The sequence below is a fragment of the Bacillus rossius genome, chromosome 1 (assembly GCF_032445375.1).
Source record: "Bacillus rossius redtenbacheri isolate Brsri chromosome 1, Brsri_v3, whole genome shotgun sequence".
NCBI lineage: Eukaryota > Metazoa > Arthropoda > Insecta > Phasmatodea > Bacillidae > Bacillus > Bacillus rossius.
Window position 1 is genome coordinate 105,866,703 of NC_086330.1, and position 6,865 is coordinate 105,873,567.

The following is a 6,865-nucleotide window of genomic DNA, read 5'->3' on the forward strand; positions in this document are numbered from 1 at the left end:
ACATAATTGTTCAATATTAACCCAGACTTTCTGTAATTATTTTTGTTATCATATCGACAGAGTATTGGTTAAATATATCGAATTTGAAAGCCAGAAACAAAATTTTAGTCATAACTTGACATTAATTTATTTAAATATCAGTTTTTATAGTGATTCTTAGAAGTAATCTTGCTCTGTGGAAAATATTTATCCATCTGTTTGAAGCAGAGTAATACAACTAGTTTTGCTATAAAGAAACTAACATACTATGTTTAAAAATTCAGTGCCAATTTTGTTTGATTTTCTAAATTTTTATTTCAAATACAATTATGTACGTTTTTAATAGAGGCAATGAAATACTGAAAAGTACCACACTACATTGTTGAGTGCAAGGGAATACTATGAACCACAACATAACTCAGCAATAATAATTCAGGTAACGTAATGTACGTAGTATAGCATTTAATTAAACAATGAAAACAAAATATTGGTAATTTGAACATAAAAGGGTAATTTTAAAAAATTAAAAAGCTCACAATCAATCCTGCAAATAAATTTAAAAATTGAAGTGTAATATGTTCCAAATTTAGAGCTTTGGGTACAGAATGAGTCTTTAATAGATCAGCTTCATCAGTTAAATCAATGTCATCATTATACAACTTTTTTTATAATTCGCTCTTAAAAAAAAAATTAAATATTTGTAAATTATTTTTTCAAATGGTGACCTGTATGGATACACGTACAAAATCAGCTCATGATACAAACTCTCTTTAACAGTGTGTAATAATAGATACCCATAGTATAGTAGTCTTTCAAATTAACAAATATTTCAAGTATAGCTACTATAATTACTAAAGATATGTTTCGGTATTTTGCTATCATATCCAATATAATGTAAGAGTCATTCACATAAAAAGTTCTGCTAGCAATGTTAAGAACTTCTTCACCCATTTCAGAAATATGTTCAAGAACTGCATCCAAGTCCTCAAATTCTGCAGCGGCAGGAACTTGAAGGTTATCTACATCAATGTATGTGTCAATTTCAGGATAGAAGTGAGGCATAGTAGGGTAACTTGCTAAACCACTGCTGTATGCATTCATAATAACGAGACTAAGTATCAGACAACAACAAACAATCCATCAACTGATTGATCGAGTTTCATGAAATATTATTACACCAACCGCAAAAATTCTGACTCATCACCAAAAACATCCTGGAGTCTGGCACACTAGGTATTGAACATGGCAGAATTTAAAAGGAACAACAATGGATAACTTGCCAATCAGAGCCTCCACACAACGGCAGAGAAAGGCATTAGAACATTCAAACACACCAGCTTCTGTTCTGATTTAGCAACTATATGAGAAATGAATGCCAGACTGATCATATTGGGCACAATGATCTCATCTGATTCGTTACTGATTTACAATATAAAGATCCAAATATATCAGTTTTAATTCTTCTTTTTTTCTGGTTGATGCATCATCTGTTCAAATAACAGTCATAGTACCATTCATTTTCTTTATAATTTCTATGATTGACATGCTTTTGTAATCATATAAAATGCTATTTTTCACACTGGATGACACCTTGACAATGATTTCATACCCTTGAAAGTTGATTTTTTTTTTAAAAGAAAAAAGCTTGACAAACTGATTGTATAATCGAATGCATGCTTCATTCAGTTGCGGTGCGTGTGTGCCAGGGTTGGCAGTCTGAGGTTTGGACTCACTGCAACGGGAAATTACAGCCACATTGAACTGCCTATATTCATCCCAAGATGGGCTGATGTGATTGGGCACCACACACGCAGCACTTGAAGTTAATATCAAAGTGAAAGGTGCATGGGGAGTCCAAAATGATAAAGACGCAAACACATCCAGTGTTTTCCACAACGTACCGTCAACTTGGTGGACAAACCAGAAGACTCCGTTGGTGCTGGCCAACAATAAGAGATGTTCAGGGAAGGTTTCTGTAAAGTTGTGGTTCCTGTACATCTGCAATATAACACTAGACATGTAAGTTCTGGAGTGGAAGTGTGCGAGAACTTTGTCGGCAACATGGAGACCAGAGTCATTTTGCACCACAAATGCCACAAAGCCCACCACTTTAAAGTTGAAGTGGTCAGTGAAGGTTCTGGTGATTTCTGTTAATTGGTGTTTGCCAGATCTCTCCCGAAGCTCACCCAAATTAACAAATGATGCATAAGTTATGAAAATCAATTGAGAATGAAAATAAATACTTTCAACAACAGACAGTTCGTAATAATTTTTCCTTTAGTAATCATTAGAGCCAAGATTTTATGGTGTTATGAAAAAGGACTTTTCGTCATTAAGAATTGTGGATTTCGTCTTTATCGTCATAAAAAATTAAAACACATGTAATAACATGTACACACCTAGCAGAGCTGCCTTGATCAAATGCTTCAATAATTTGTGGTTAGAGACTTAAAATATGCACATTAAACAATACTATGTTGAGAGTACATAAAAAATTAACAACTAAAATATTCAGTATTCTTATGCTGGTAAGTACTGTTCCTGAGTTCAGGAGAGAGTCTAAATTAACTAAAATAGAAACTACAGTTAAACTTTTGTTCTATAAATGCAATATAATTAAGCTCAGGAAAAAGTCACCATTGTCAGGAGTTCAGCATTCTCTGGTTTAGAGATCTTCTTCTGTCACTTACAACTACAGAATACTTAGAAAAAGATCTTTCTGAGTCCACATTCGTTGCAGGTATCCATATTAACTTTAAAGCAGCAGCTGCAAATTCAGGATAATCCGCTTTCATTTTACATAGTATGTCCACCATGTCTATGTAGTTCACATGCGGTTTCATCTGCTCTTGGGAAACCAGGTTTTGGAGTGTTATGTAGCCTGTCGCTACAGAGGTCTTCTGCACCTTGCAATGGAAAGGTAGGTTCCCAATATGTTTCTAGAATTCTTTTTCCTCCACACGAATGTTTCCTACATTTTGAGGATTCATTAGAGCACTGATTCCCAGAAATAGTTGACGAGATGGATCAGTGTTCACCAGATCAATCAGTTTTATAAGACTGAGTTTAGCTGTGTTCTTGAACTGCTCTTTAAGGGCTGCAGAGTTGACAGTTTTCATTTCAGCCAAAATGTCTTCAACATTTTCAGGAAATATTCCCTTAGCCAAGACATCAAGAGTAGTTTGCAGTTTACTCAATTTTGTGCACAACTGATGAGCAGTAGGATACTTTGTTCCTTCAAGAAAATTAATTAGCTCTACAAATGTGTTACAGTTTTGAGCCACAAATGTAAGAGTGGCCTCAAGACATTGTAACTCTTCCTTCTGGAGTCCCTTGATATATTTAACACCAGTTATCTTCGCTAAGCTGCTCAAAGAATTCCACAATGTCGTGCAGATGGAGTGCGAGGTATGATACAGATTCAAACCATGTGTTCCAACGTGTAACAACTGGCATGGGAAATAACTTGACCAGAGCCTTGTTTTCTCCATGTTTCTGGAGAAGAAATTGAAGGTATGCATGCCTCCTCTTTCTGGTGTTAAGAAAGGCCATCTTTACCTTACAAACGAAGAGGTTCAGTTCTTCCAAGTTGTTTTGCCAGATCTGCCCAACAATGTTTACTTTATGGGCCCAACATTGTATGTGGTACATGTGGTCACCAAATACACCTTCAAGGGTGCCAGCAGATTTTGTCATGTACCTGGCACTATCTGTAACATACGCAATTATTTTTTCTTCTTTGACTTCATATTTGGAGCATACATCAATCACTGCCCGAGAACAACAAACAGCATTTGCTGCATCAAGGACACAAGAAGCCCCTAAGATAACATCTTGTTCAGCACCTGGTTTCAGAATTTTAAACAAGATGTTGAAAACACAATTATTACTCTTGTCAGTGGTTTCATCTGCGAGTATGACCACATCTTGCCCCAAGAGCTGCTGCTTGATTTCCACTTCTTTTTTCTCTCTAAGTAGGGGAATGTACTTTTTCCTCGTCCAATCCGCTGTTGGAAGATCACCAGCACCACTTACATGCTTCTGCATCCATGCAGTCAGCTTGCTGTTGTCAAGTTTCTCAAGAGGAATACCTGCAGCTACAAAGGCTTCAACAGTTTCGAGAACAAAATCTTCCTTTTGTTTTTTTGCGCATATTTGCGCCACTCCTGCTTCTGGGATAGACAGCTGTCGTTTCAAAGTGCATGGGGATCGTTTAGCTTTTACATGTTTGTCGCTAATTATGTGCTTGTTTACCGTGTCCTTACGTTCATGCTCCAAACAGCAATTACAATATTTACAGAAAAGTATTTTTCCGTCACTGACATATCATCCCTCATTCTTAAACTCGTCAGCACGTGATGCCGCAGTAGCTTTATTTTTCGGCATGATTAAGAAATTTAGCTTTCATTTATGCACGTAATTTGTAAACAAAGCCCGGAGGTACCAAAAACTAGTATTTACTGAAGTTGTAGCGAAAAAATAAACCGCGGGAAGCCTACTTTTTACAGGCGAGAGAGCCATATACTCAACCCGAAGTAAAAGGTTAGGTTATGTCAGGTCAGTGAAATAAATGTTTTTATTTATTTTCCGGGAGGGTTGGGTAGGTAAGTGTTATTTAAAATATTTAATGACCGTAAAATAAATAAATCCTTGCAATATGGTACTTTTTCATTAGCGATCGGAAAACTTCGATTATGTTACGATTTTGGCTCTCTCGCCTGTGAAGTGTGAAATGAAAATGAAGGCTTCACGGTAAACTGCTTATTCAACAAGCACACAAAATTGCGTTACAGTGAAATTTCATAAAATATCAAGTGATCATTAAATATCAATGTTCGCTTTTATTTTATTTTCATACGCATTTATTTAATAAATGCAGTTTTTGTTCATGTGTATTTTTCAAAGGATACAGCAAACAAGGCGCTGAGATTTTTCACGTTGTTGTGTTTGTTAACTTGTTAATTTTAGTTTACGATCGTCAGTTGTATATATTGCGTGATCTCTAGTGGCTAGATGCGTTTAAAAACCCTAACCTAACTCCGATAACGATCTTTTTTTTGTTCGTGAAATCGTCAATTTTTGTGATATCTTGTAATTTTTTAAGATGAATAATTAACGCATTAAATAACCACCACACTGCAGTTGGATGACTACCATTTCTTCTACAAACAGATACGGAATTTTTGTCAATCAACCAATAGTCGGTAGTTAACAATTTAAATCAATATTGAGGTGTTTATTTGTGTTTAGAAACCATTTCGCATTTTTCGCGGTTTGGGATGAATTTCGCGTGAAAATTCGCGATTTTGCATAAAACCATATAATCTTGGCTCTAGTAATCATGCTACTTAATTATTAATAATAATTAAATTTTGATATACTTTTAAAACTACATACTTTTTTACCACATACTATGGCACTGTTGTTAACCAACTTAAAATTCTCTCTCTCTCGTATTGATTTCTCTACAACACGACACATTCCTGAATTATTAAGTATGTTGATCTGAGTCCACGTAAAAAAAGAGGAACGTTAACATAGCCTGTATGTAAAAAAAATAACTTAATGTTACGTTTCTGTTATCTATTGATTATTGTCTACAGGCCAACGCTAACATAAAAAATGTCAGCCCATTCATTATGATCATATCTATGTATATATGGAAAACAACTGAAAATTTTATAATACACTAGAACCCTGTGATAATATTTTTCAATGAAAAAAAAGTAATATAAGCAGGAAATATTGATTTAGCACAGGTCAGTGTAAGAACGTTTTTACCGGTGGACTTATCAAGCTACGTAAACAAATTTAATGTTTAAACCACTAATGGGTACACTCGATGCTCGAATTTTTTTAAACCAAGCCAACAATTTTTCTTCAACTTCATTGTTCCTTCAGCTTCTATTGTCTTTGGGTTTATGGATGCACTGCCACATTTTTATAAAATTGTTCTCACAATTCGGGATTATAGAACTTGTACATATTTTGTGTGGATTATTATCTACGAATGAAAGAAAATTCAAATCTATCAGAAATAAAAAGCTTCATGTATTTTTCTTAACATCGTGGAATAGTTGGTACACTAATATGTCAACTACGCATGTATATATGAAAACACCAGCATGGCAAGGAATGGAAGGATTTGTTATTTTGTTTCCCCAGACGAAGGTACCAAAAACACGAACTGCAAACATATGTTCCTTTGATATAATGAATACTGAGCGTTAACCAGCACTAATGTTCTTGTTTACTTTCATTTTGTTTTTGCATACAATCCTATTAGAACAATATGGTTTAGCAGTTATTGTAAACAAAATGTATCTTAAAGAGTAAAATAAACTGTTTAAAATATTAAACCTCACAGCTAGACCAAGTGTTGGCATAGAAAGGTTTTTAATTTTTTTTTTTCATTTATTGAATTACAGAAAGGAAAAAAAATTATAATTAACAGGAAATGCATAATTTGGAAACGTTATACACAGAATATAAGTACATTTTCCTTGTGAGGAAAAATGGGAAAATATCAGGACTTAAATAATATAATGTTATAGACTGAAACACTGTAACAGGGTTCCACTGTACATACTAATATATTCACCAAATTGTACTTATTACAATGCAGGTGTTTAGAATTTGTGAAGTAATAAACTTACAACAAATGTTGCTTTGTTCCAAGCTTAAGAGTTGATTGATATCACTAATTTAACAAAGTCATCACTTTTCATTAACAACTGTTTCCTTTATTAATACAGACACCCAAAAAAGCTTGAGTAGAATTTTTTTTTTATGATGAGTATAAAGAAAGAGCATCTTGAATTTTACAAACATATTAACCATAGCTTGAAGTGTAACTTCTACATTACATTTTATGACTTGGTAATTT